The 12,798-nt window shown below is 48.7% G+C and overlaps 1 long non-coding RNA gene across 1 annotated transcript; it reads right to left on the bottom strand.

The window, feature by feature from the left end:
* Positions 1-5,032: 5,032 nt before the first annotated feature.
* Positions 5,033-12,773, bottom strand: LOC121135662. Its single transcript, XR_005872765.1, has 5 exons — positions 12,469-12,773; positions 8,494-8,619; positions 8,156-8,235; positions 7,084-7,516; positions 5,033-6,573 (listed from the first exon to the last, which is right to left on the bottom strand). It is a non-coding gene; the product is annotated as an uncharacterized LOC121135662 (long non-coding RNA).
* Positions 12,774-12,798: the final 25 nt, after the last annotated feature.

Here is a 12,798-nt window from a genome sequence, read left to right as displayed (position 1 = left end):
TTGCATCTTTTTATTTATTTCATTTTCATGCATATGCTTAATGTATTTAAATCATATTTACTCCTTTTCGTTACCCTCTCTTGTGCCCTCCTACTCCTGCTGATGTCTTCCTCTTCCTAACTAGTCCTAACTAGTCCTGCTGATGTCTTCCTCTTCCTAACTAGTTCTGCTGATGTCTTTCTCTTCCTAACTAGTCCTAACTAGTCCTGCTGATGTCTTCCTCTTCCTAACTAGTCCTGTTGATGTCTTCCTTTCCTAACTCGTCCTATGGCTGTGTGCCTGTATGTGAGCAAGTGTGTGTGTGAGAGGGGGGGGAGAGTAGAGAGACACAGAGAGAGAAGAGAGAGAGAGACAGAGACAGAGACACAGTGAGCTTCATTAGGGATGCTAATAGGATCACAAGGGAGGGGTTACTTTAGAAAGTCTCTCTGGTCTCCTTCCCCCAGAGACTATGAAGTGCCTGTAGATCCTCAGGGAGGGGTCAGACCTTCTGAGTCTCTCCCCATCTCATGACAGGATGTTGACAGGAATCTTGTGCAAGGAAGAGTTTTGATATTTGAAAGTCACGTTCTGCACTGGACTGTGGAGACAGAGCAATGGGTAAGTCTGGCAGGAGCTGACTAAGCAGCAGGACAGCGGAGGTTCTGGGGTGGAACAATGGCAGCAGCCTGTGCCCACCCGCAGGAGTAGAGGCTGCAACCCGAGACCACCCACAGGGCAGAGGCTGCAACCCGAGACCACCCACAGAGCAGAGGCTGCGCCCAGAGACCACCCACAGGGCAGAGGCTGCAGCCTGAGGCCACCCACAGGGCAGAGGCTGCAACCCGAGACCACCCACAGAGCAGAGGCTTCAGCCTGAGGCCACCCACAGGGCAGAGGCTGCAACCTGAGGCCACCCACAGAGCAGAGGCTGCAGCCTGAGGCCACCCACAGGTCAGAGGCTGCAACCTGAGGCCACCCACAGAGCAGAGGCTGCAGCCTGAGGCCACCCACAGGGCAGAGGCTGCAACCCGAGGCCACCCACAGGGCAGAGGCTGCAACCCGAGACCACCCACAGGGCAGAGGCTGCAAGGCAGCAATGCTGGCCACATTAGTGCCAGCTACTGAGGTTACTGTTCGCTGGGAGAAAGAGGAGTCTCCCAGGTTCTGTCCTGGGAGTCACATGGGTGGAAAGAGCCATTGTTTACAGTCTCCAGACACTGCTGTTGTCACATCCCATTTCCAGAGACCTCAGCACTCTCCACATCCTGCTCCTCCATGCCCGTGTGATCACAGGTCAACACAAGGTACACTACGTGTCCCATTTCCACAGTTCTGTCTTGACCTGTAATTGTGAAGCAAATGTATTTTGTTTGAGACTAAGATTTTCTACATTGCCCAGTCTGGTTTCCAACTCCTGAGCTCAGCTACCATGCTTACCTGTCCTCTAAGTAGCCCTGACAATGGAATCTTAAACACAATTATTATAAGCCTCCTCCTCCTATTCCTTTTTGTTTGAGACATGGTCTCAAGCTGGCTTCAAACTCACCACATAGTGTAGGGTTACTTGATTTCTGATCCTCTCGTGTCCACCCCCACGCGTTTGGGCTATGGATGTACGCCACATGCACAGCTGTTTGGTGCTGTGGGTCAATCCAGGGCTGCTAACATCCTAGGCGAGCACTGAACCAACCCTAGATCTTCCTGAGTTGTAAACACTTTATCCAATTCACTGGCTTCTATCTGTAAAAATGCCGTAGAAGATCTTCATCCAGTAGTTCCCTCCCCACCCTGTGCTTGAGCTCAAACTCAAGACTTTATACAAGCTAAGAGAGCAAAGTCACTGGGTTCTCTCCTCCTAGTTTTTGTCTTGAGACATGGTCTCTCTGTGTAACCCACCTGTTCTGAAACTTGCTATGTAGACCAGGCTGGCCTGGAACTCACAAGACATCGGACTGACTCTGCCTCCCGATTGGTGAGATTAAGAAATGGTGTGTGCTACCACACAGGTCGATTCCCAATCTATTTTTGGTTATATTCTCTAATATTTCACAAAGAACATATTCGGTAGTAGACTCCCAAGCACCTCCTCTTCAGAGACAATCAACAAACCTTCTGCCATAGGAAATGGACCTGTTAGCAAGAGCCAAGCCTGACTGAACACCAGAGCGCAAACAGCATGGTCATCTGGCTGGTCTGTGCCTACGGCTGCGGAGGCGTGGTGATGGTCTGCCCATGGCTGCAGAGGCTTGGTGAGAAGCATTTTCAGGTGCTTTGGTAAAACTCAGGCATCTGTAGCATTACTACCAGTCTCATAGTTTAGCGAAATGAGAAGTAGGTATCTTGAATCCAGATTGTCCTTACTATATATGATGGAGGGTATGCTGGCTAGTTTTATGTCAACTTGACGAAAGTTAAAGTCACCTGAGAGGAGGGACCCTCCTGGAGAAAATGCCTCCATAATAAGAGGAGGCTGTAGGTGAGCCTGTGGGACATTTTCTCAATTAGTGACTGAAGAGTTTCTGCACCCTGATAAGCCTCTCCACCAATTCAGCAATCCAAATCAGACCAAATCAAATCCAATTAGAAAAAGCCCACGGTTAATGGATACAACGCTCCCAGATGGCCTTCCAGCCCCGCAGAGAGGAGACAGGAAAGAGAGACCCGGAACACCACACATCTATTTTGTGGGGGGCAGTTTAAATACCCTGTTTGAGTGGTCTTGAGGATCTCTGGGGGAGGGGTCATCATTTGGTGTGCTTTCTGAGTGCAGCAGGGTTTGGAAGGAGATAGGAGAGAGGGTCTTGGGTGGAACCTTCACCATAACATCCCAGACTCTTTCGGTATATGGATGCTAGGGGCTGGGATGAGGCTTCTACCAGAACAGTGATCAGTGGGGAGGGCCGTGGTGGGTGGAGCCATCCCTGGGCTGGTGGTTTTGGGTCCCATAAGAGAGCAGGCTGAGCATGCCATGAGGAGCAAGCCAGTAAGCAGCTCCTCTTCATGGCCTCTGCATCAGCTCCTGCCTCCAGGTTCCTGCCCTGTTTGAATTCCTGTCCTGATTTCTCTCGGTGATGAACAGTAATTTGGAAGCATAAGCCAAATAATATCTTTCCTTCCCAACTTGCTTTTTGGTGACAGCAATAGAAACCCTAAGTGAGACAGAAGGTGATTGTCACATTTCTGGGGACACACACACACACACACACACACACACACACACCGTTTGACAAGTTCATACTGGGATCTTGCTTCAGATGGTCATTTCATCTGTATAAGTGGGATTTTCTGTAGGATCTCTTTTCTTCCTCCTGAAAATTAATGTTGGTGTATTTCCAGTTCTTCCTCCATTTGTGTGATTTGCAAGTTATTTGTTGTGCCAATGCCTCTGTATTATCCTCTGAATGTTTTTTCAAAGTTACTCATCTAAGACAAAATTCCAGGAATTAATTAGAGCTATTAAGTGCTTTTTAGGCCTTTATATGTATCTTTTATGTTTTTGGTTGTGAGCCTAGCCTTTGATGGCTGAGCCATCTCTCCAGCCCTATATGTATCTAAACAACAACAACAACAACAAAAAAAAAAACCGACAGGGTCTCTTGGAGCCCAGGCTGGCCTCAAGAGACTTGGAATTACTGATCGTCCTGCAGATATATATATATATATATCCCTTCCCCACCGGCCAGGGCTGGCATTACATATGTGTGCCACCACACCTGGTCTTTACGGTGTTGGGGATCTGTCGCTGTAACGATAAGCAGCACACTTGTTGAGGGTACAGGTAACTGTTGTGGAAATTACTTACAAGAGAAAACAGGCAACCAAGGTGACTCAGTGCAGCTTCTGCCACAGAACCCGCAGAGGAAAAGAGCACGTGCATCTCTCCTGCACCGTCTTTTATTACCACCTCCGGACACACCTCTAGCCACGCCCAAGGTGGGTGTGGCTAGCAGCGCAGCCCTAAAGTCTCCTACAGGGAGCAAACCCAGTGCTGTGTGCTTATCCAGGGGGGGCTACACACATCAGGCAGGCATGCTACCAACTGAGCTGTCCCCTCAGCCTGCCCTCCTTGTACTCCTTGATGACCTTATTTCTAGACAGACTTTTTCCATCCTCCCGGCCTAGCTCCCACCTTTCCAGGAAGTCGGTTTGGTCTGCGGGAGGCATCCAGGACAGAGTCCAAGGCAGACAGAAGAGTAAGGTAGAAACTGGATCCATCGGCAAGTCTGAAGCAGGCCTGGTGCCCATGCGGCAATTCTAGTATTTGGGAGGTAGAGGCAGGGAGACCAAGAGTTCAAGACTACCTTCGGCTACATAGTAAACATGAGGCCAGACCTAGCCATATGAGGCTCTGTCTTGAAAAAGCAGACATCAAGAATGTAAAAAGGCCTTTAATCCCAGCACTCGGGAGGCAGAGGCAGGCGGATCTCTGTGAGTTCGAGGCCAGCCTAGTCTACAAAGTGAGTTCCAGGACAGCCTCCAAAGCTACAGAGAAACTCTGTCTTGAAAACCCAAAAAAAAAAAAAAAAAAAAAAAAGAATGTAAAAAGGACACAGAGAAAGCACTGGTTAGCTTTTGTCAGCTTGGCACAAACTAGAGTCATCTAGGGAGAGGGGACCTCAACTGAGAAATTGCCGCCATCAGATAGCCCCGGGCCTGTCTGTGGGAGCATTTTTTGATTAATGATTGATGTGGGCAGGCCCAGCACACCGAAGGTTGGTTGTTGGGGAAGTCTTATGTTAATAAAGCACTGTCTGGCCAATAGGAATCTAGATAGGTGGGACTAGGAGTCCAGGAGGATTCTGGGAAGGAGAAACACAAGAGAGTCGACATGTGACGCCATGTGGTAGGAGTCCGGAACTATTCTCCAGTAAGAGACGTACTTAGATTAACAATTATGGGGTAATTACTTAAAGCAGAGCTAGCCAGTAAGAGACAAGCAAGGCCAACAGCTTCATAACTAATATAGCCTCCTGTGTGTTTATTTGGGACTGACGCGGCTCTAGAACTAGGCTGGCGGGAAGGCTGCCCTCAAAAGAAAAAGCTTCCTTTTACAGTTGGTGCCACCGCTGGGCAATGGTGGTATAAGAAAACAGGATGAACAAGCCATGAGGAGCAAGCCAGCAAGCAGCTAGCCTCTCTGCCTCAGTTTCCTCCTCCAGGTTCCTGCCCGGACTTCCCTCCAGGAAAGACTGTGGCATGGGAGTGTGCTAAACAAACTCTCCCTCCCGGTTGCTTGGGGCCAGAATGTTTTATGACGGCAGCAGGAGTCAGACTAAGCCATCAGGTGAGCAAGCGTGCTTCGAGGGAAGTTGCGTCAGAAACGGGGACACTTTAAAGGTATGTAGTGCCACTACAGGAGTGAACTTGCATTTAAAATGCCAAAATTAAACAAATGAGGCCAGGTCTGGGGCACACGCCTATAATCCGAGGCAGGATAGTGTCTGAGTTCAAGGCTAGGCTGGTAGGTTTCAGATCATCTTGTGTAATTGTGGTCCTGTCTCTTAAAGAAACAAATATGAACAAATCTAAGCTAATTCCCCCACTAGCAGAGCTGTACTGTTTCGACATGACTCCCTTTCGTCTGGACAGGTGCAGGATGTCAGCAGATATTGTGACATCTAACTGTGCATTGTGAATAGATGTGTCAAGTCATGTGCACACGTTGCCAGTCTGGTTGGTGTCATTGGTGTCATCGAGAAGGCTTAAATGTGATGATTAATATGATAACAGGTTATCCAAATATTTTCTGCAGATGGAACATACCCCACTGGTGTTTGGATATCGTGTGTATGTGTGTGTGTGTGTGTGTGTGTGTGTGTGTGTGTGTGTGTGTGTCCTTGCAGGGCAGAGCTATAGGATATCCTGGAGGATTGGACTTACAGGCAGTTGTGAGCTGCCCAATATGGATGCTGGGAATCACTGAGCTTTCTCTCCAGACCCGAGGTTTGTATTTGCATGGAAGCTTTTCGGCTGGGGACAGAGTGTGGCCAGTTGTTCCATCCGGGCTCCTGCTGCCACAGCTCGGGCTGCCCTAGCTGTCATGCCTACTCCAAGAGTGGGGATGGTACTCTAAAACCGTGACCCCAAATAAGCCCTTCCTCTAAGTTGGCTTTGTTAGACACTTTGTCTCAGCAAAGAGAAAAGTAACTAATACAACACTAAAAAGTATCAGCTGCTCACCACCCCAGTTCTCAGTAAGGGGCATGTCTAGCCCCTGCTTCACGGCTGAGGTAGAGTCTGGTGCAGAACGGTAACCCAGAGTCTTCAGACTCTAGGAGCTGGATGGACGCCAGGAGCGCGTGACGACTGCAGGCTGTATTCTTCGGGAAAGTCTGTGCTAGGTTAGAGCAGCCAGATAAGGCAGGGCAAAGGCTGAGCAGGGGGGCGGCTGGGCGTAGTGCTGCAGAGGGGTGGCGGATGGCCAGTGGCTCAGGCGGGCTTCTCCTGCCCGCCTCGTGTCAGTCAGCCTTATCTAGCTACTGAAGCCGGTCACAGGAGGAGTAAACAGTTCTCAAGCATCAGGGGCTCGCGGGTGGTGGGGAAATGTGGGCTGGACGACCTTGATACTGCGTGACCACAGCAGTCGCACAGCTAGGAAAAAGCACATAGAGTTCTGAGGAAGACCACTGGGCTCTACTTGTGACACAAGACTGCACAGTTCCTTTCTGTTTTAAGGGCCTGGGCGTTGGGCCCGAGGCCGGTGCTCTGCCACACCCAACTCCATCCCCAGCCTTGGCTATACAGGCCTGCTTGGAGCTCTGCTGCTCCTGCCCTGGAATACAGCAGCACCGCCCCTGACTTGCTAAGCCAAGCCCCCTGCTTTCTGGATGGTCGGAGCTTTTACGTTTGAAAAACTGTGCAGAAGCGATTGGACAGCCCTCTCCGGCTTCTCTCACTCCAGGTTCAGAGGGGGCTGGGTGCATATTTCTGCAGAGCTGGGACTGTGTCACGTGACCGTGAGAGTAAGTGGTTCCAGCACTCATGTTCCTCTCTTGCCACACTCCCATGCCCCTGAGAAAGGGACTATGGTTGTACCCGCCCTTCTGGTCAACAGTCCAGCGAGCCCAGAGAATCCTGGGACATCACCCGTGTTCCTCTTACCTCATCAGTGGGCACAAAGGTTTGGCCATAAATGTCTTGAATTCATCTGGTCAGCAGCTAAAGCTTCCTAGAACTGTGCCAGGCTTATATGGCTAAGAAATACTTCCTACAGAAAGCCAGGCACGAGGTGAACTGGGCAGGCGTTCCCAGCAGGGAGCAGTACACAGACAGCCCTCAGACGTCCTTCCTGACCTGCGGTCGCTGGTCTCAGCCCATTTTGCTGTGTTAAGCGAGGTTTCCTGACCCGGGATAGCTATGTCCCTGCCAGTGGGGACTGTTGGTTCCAGCAGTTGGCCTGTCACAAGGGAGGTATGTTCAGCTGATTTGGCTCCTGCAAAATTCAGTCAGGGCCTCAGGGTGTCGCACAGTTGGTAGAGTACGTGCCTCGTGTGATGGTTGGTTTTAAACGTCAACTTGCCACAACCTTGACTACCTGAGAAGAGAGTTTTTCCGTGGAGAAATTATTGAATCAGGCTGGCCTGTGGGCATGTCTACGGGAGGGATCGTCTTGATCTCTAAGGTCAGAAGACCCGCTGGTAATGGGCGGCACCATTCCCTAGGCATGGGGTTCTGAATACAACAAGACAAAAGAAAGCTAGCAGGGCCGGCTTTAATTTCCCCTCAGTGATGGACTGTGATCTGGAGTTGTGAGCCAAATAAACCCTTCTTCGCCTGAGCTGCATTTTATCAGGGTATTTTATCACAACAAGAAAAATGACACTAGAGAACCTGGCACACACAAGACCCTGGGTTCAATCCCCAGCACTGCATATACTGAGCATGGTGTTGGACCCCTGCAACTGCAGTACTCAGGAGTAGAGACAGGAAGATCAAGGCCATCCTCAGCTACTTAGCCAGTTTGAGACCCTCTAGGATATATGATATATGTAATCCTGTCTCACCCCCCACCAGGAAAATTCACCTTCAATTTAAATATCTATTGCAAGCTTATTAGCACTACTGTCCCCCAAAGATGTAACTCAGGCCTCGCTCTAACTAGAGCAGTAAATGAAGAAAAAGAAAAGGGACACACATCAAACAGGAGGAAATACCTGGACACGGTGGCTCATACCTGTGACGTCATCACTTGGTAGAGTTGCAGGTTCAAGGTCAGGCATGCTACACTAGACTTTTTCAAAAAGTGAACAGCAACTATACAAACAAAACACCAGAAGGATAGCTTTGAAATGTGAACAGTCACAAAGGACACCTAAGCCATTAGAGGACACAAGGCCATGTGCTTAACATTGTCACCACCAGCGGCTAAAAGCCAGAGCAGGAGGCAGCCCCCCTTTGTCTGCTGAGCTGAAGCTGCAAGAGCTGAAGATACCAAGTATGCAACGTCCGTGAAGCCACAGACACCCTTCTCACACCTTGCTGGTGGGGACTCGAAACAGTATGGACTCGAACCTTGGGCAGTTGCGTTGTTTGTTTTCCTTTTGAGATGGCATTCCACCTCCTCGGCAAGGGATTGAATTAAGACACTCCAGTGCAGGAGAGTACATCACTGGACAGTGGTGTACAGGGAAGGGGATTCTGGGAGATAATGAAAAGGACAATGGGTTAGTTACCTTTCTCATTGCTGTGACTAAATACCTACAAAGAAGCAAATGCAAGGGGGCAGGTTAATTTTGGCTTATGGTTTGATGGGATGAAGTCTACATGGATGGGAAGGCATGGTGGCGGGCGTGTAAGGCTGCTGGCCACATTGTATTCATAGCCAGGAAGCAGGAAAAGGAACGGTATTGTCCAGCTGGCTCCCCCCCCCCTTATTCAGTCTAGGACCCGAATCCAAGGTGTGTCTCCCAGGTAGTTTCAAATCCAATCAAGTTGGCAATACAGACTAACCATCACAGACACCGATGAAACTGAAAACTGTATTGATTGGCAGAAGCGAGTATGTGGACACCTATCAATAGTTCCAGTCGTAAGGGGTTCAAGAACAGACAACCAAATCTGTGGTGTGGAGGGCTGAGGGACGATTTGGTACCAACTGAGGATTCAGAGGTTATAGAAAATGCCCTGTTCTTAATCTGGCTGCTGGTTATCTGAGTACACATGCCTGTTAAAATCCACAGAGCTGGCCAGGCGTGGTGACTCAGGCCTATAAACCAGTACTGGAGAGGCTGAGGCAGGAAAATTGTCACAAGTTTAAGGGCAACCTTGGCTGCATAGTGAATTCCAGGCTAATCTGGGCTACAGAATAAGACCCCACCTCACAAAACCCAAAACAATCCGTGGATCTGGGGTGGCAGCGGAACCCCAGGGGTAAAGTGCTTGCCCAGAAAATGGAAATCCCCGGGTTTCATCCCTAGAACCACATAAACCAGGCATGGTAGTGTGCCCTACTGTCCCAGAACTCAGGAGGAGGAACCAGGAGGATCAAAGATTCAAGTCTGGACTACACAACACCCTACACTGAAAACAAACTAACAAATAAATAAGCAATCTATGCAGGCATATACTTAAGGATTCCGTACCTTAGGTCAAGGGGACAGCTCATATATCATTGTCTGTCACTTGATATCAAGTCTAATGACCTGAGTTCAATTCCCTGATATCCATATGATGCAGGGAGAAAACCAACCCACCACGAGAAAGTCTTCTGACTTTCACATGTGTGTGCTGTGGTATGCACACACATCCACATACATACTAAATAAATAAATTTAATATAAAAAATTTGAATCTGTGTGCTTTGATGCCAGATAAATTTTATTTCATTGTCAAGATAAGTTAAAATAAACTACAATTTATAAGGGGCAAATTTTATCATTACAGAATATTGATATCTATATTAAATAATGTTTTTTGCTCAACTGGATCTTCATGAGGACTTGGTTAAAACTGATCTGGTGGCATTTCTCTATTTATTTATTTATTTATTTATTTTTGGTTTTTCGAGACAGGGTTTCTCTGTATTGCTTTGGAGGCTGTCCTGGAACTCGCTCGGTAGACCAGGCTGGCCTCGAACTCACAGAGATCCGCCTGCCTCTGCCTCCCGAGTGCTGGGATTAAAGGCGTGTGCCACCAACGCCCGGCTTTCTCTATTTATTTTTGAAACAGGGTCTCACTATCTAGCTTTGTCTGGCCTGGAGCTTTCTACGTGGGCTAGGCTGGCCTCAACTCCCAGGCCTCTGTAGGCTGCCTCTGCCTCTTAAGTGATGGTTTGTCACTGTGCCTGACCCTGATATGCACAGGACATTGTGAACTTGTCACTAACCCAGGAAATCCCTGTCACTTACTCTGGAACCAGGGTGGAATGGCTTTCGTTGGATTTTATTCTTACTTTTGGTTCTAAGTTCTTGGTTAAAATCTTTGTATATTAAAAAATAAATCCAGCACTCGGGAGGTGGAGGCAGGTGGATCTCTGGGAGTCTGAGGCCAGCCTGTCTATGTAGTGAGTTCCAGGATGGCCAGGGCTATGAAGAGAAGACCCTGTCTCGGTAAAATAAAATAAAAGTTAAAACCTTAAAAATCACAGTTGGGGCCATGCATTGGTGGTGCACGCCTTTAATCCCAGCACTCGGGAGGCAGAGGCAGGAGGATCTCTGTGAGTGCGAGGCTAGCCTGGTCTACAGAGCCAGTGCCAGGACAGGCTCCAAAGCAATACAGAGAAACCCTGTCCCAGACAAACAAAAAGTTGCAGTTGGGAAAGGTTGAACTCAAGTTTTATGATGTGAAATTCTCACTTAGGAGGAAATCTTGGTGGCCTTTGAGGGAAAATACTTTTGGTTACTTAATGAGACACTGAGGATGCCTGTCAGACCGGGTCTGAGTGCAAATCCCTGTCACTCTCCCCTGGCTTGGTACTGACGGCAGAAGAAAAGTGAGTGGAGAAAATATCGGTTGTATGTCTACTCTTCTTCCTCCAAATGCTTCCTTAATGGTTCCCGCCTGGAAAGCCTACTTAGGGCTGGCGAGATGGCTCAGCACTCAAGCGTCTGCTCTTGCAGGGGACCCTAATTCTGTTCTTGGCTTCTCTAACTTCAGCTCCAGGGCATCTGCTGACCCTCTGGCCTGTAAGCATGGCACTACCATGTGCATACACGCCCATACACACAGTTCAGAGATAAATTACTAGTGTCTGCAGATGGCTATTTAGTGAGCAAACATACCTGGGGCACCTTTGGGCGCCGTGCTCCTGAAGATATGGATGCAGACTGAGAGCAGAGAAAACCCAGAGGATTGGTTGGCTCAATTTATTAATCAAGATACTAAGCACCTAGTGTTTGCAAACATTCTGCTGATGCATCGAGTAAAAGACATACTGCCCCTGCCCATACGCAAGTTAGAGTTTATCCAGAAAACAATTAGCTTTAATTCTTATCAATTTGGAGGCACAGTCTAACTGTTGTCCAGGCTGTCCTGGAATTCATTATGTAACCTTGGTGGTCTCTGAGGTCGCAGCTGCCTTCTGCTCCAGCTTCTCACATTCTGGGTCACAGGCCTGGTGCCACACCTTGTTTAATAACTTTACCAGCAATAAAATTGTGCAAACGCTGCAAGGGAGACTGGCCACGTGACTCTGCCTCAAAGGAGGCTCAAAGGTGGCTGGACATCTCCACGTGGTCAAAAGCCTAGTGCCTCAGGTGGACTTGAGTCGTCAAACCCACCTGCCTGCCACAGCCTGAGCTAAATCCCCAACACGCCAGCCATCCTATTCCCAGAATGACCAGGGTAGGCCTCTCACCCTTCGAGACAACCGAATCTGTGGCTCGTGGAGGGCTGAGGGGCTGCTAACCCACTGAAAGTGGAGGAGACAGACGGATTAGAGTCAAGCTTTTCCTAGAGCACTGACTGTTACAGCTAACCGTCATCCCTTGTAAGAAAAGCGCTAAAGGAAGGGATTTTGTTTTTCTACATCTGTTCATCCTGTTTATACAACAAAGAACAGCAAGGCAAAACAAAACAAAAATACAAGAAAAATACCTACTAAAACCCATCAAAGCAACAGATTTTTAACTTAAAAAATATTTATGGCTGGGCAGTGGCTCACTCCTTTCATCCGAGCACTTGGGAGGCAGAGGCAGGTGGATCTCTGAGTTCGAGGCCAGCCTGGTCTACAGAGCGAGTTACAGCCGAACAGTCAGGACTACACTGGGAAACCCTGTCTCGAAAAACCACCCCCCAAAGTACCCACGTACGTGTGTGTGTGTGTGTGTGTATCTGTGCGGGTGTTTTGCCTCATGCCTGTGTGCAGGGCCGGTGGAGGCTATTAGGGGGCGTTGGATCCCCTGGAACCGGAGTTTCAGGTGACTTGTGGATCTGGGAACAGAAGCCCAGCCCTCAGCAAGAACAGCTGCAAGTGCTCTTAGCTGCTTAGCGGTCTTCCAGCCTTCAAACAAAGCACCCTTCCAAATGCAAGAACTACGCGGTTCTAACCTCTTTAAAACAATCTCACTGTGTAGATCAGGCTGACCCGGAGTCACAGAGATCCTCCTGCAGCTGTAGTTCTGATCCTTTTTTAAAACAACAAGGCGATCTACAAGGTTTTCAAAAACGGCTCTGTCATCTGCTTCTTCCTTGACCAAAACAAAAAGTGAAAATAACCAGAGAGACTTTTAACATAGTTACAAGGGTTTCCCCCCCCCAACATCAAATTTGCCTTTTTTTTTTTTTTTTCAATTCGGCCGTGGTAGACTGGAAAGTCGTGACCTTTTTTTTTTTTTCACTTGAAGGACTTGGGGGCTGAGGCGGGGGCAGGGCCTCTTC

Source organism: Mesocricetus auratus, unplaced genomic scaffold, assembly GCF_017639785.1.
Source record: "Mesocricetus auratus isolate SY011 unplaced genomic scaffold, BCM_Maur_2.0 Super-Scaffold_100040, whole genome shotgun sequence".
NCBI lineage: Eukaryota > Metazoa > Chordata > Mammalia > Rodentia > Cricetidae > Mesocricetus > Mesocricetus auratus.
Note: the sequence above shows the minus strand (reverse complement) of the source record. Positions and strands in the feature narration are given on the sequence as shown.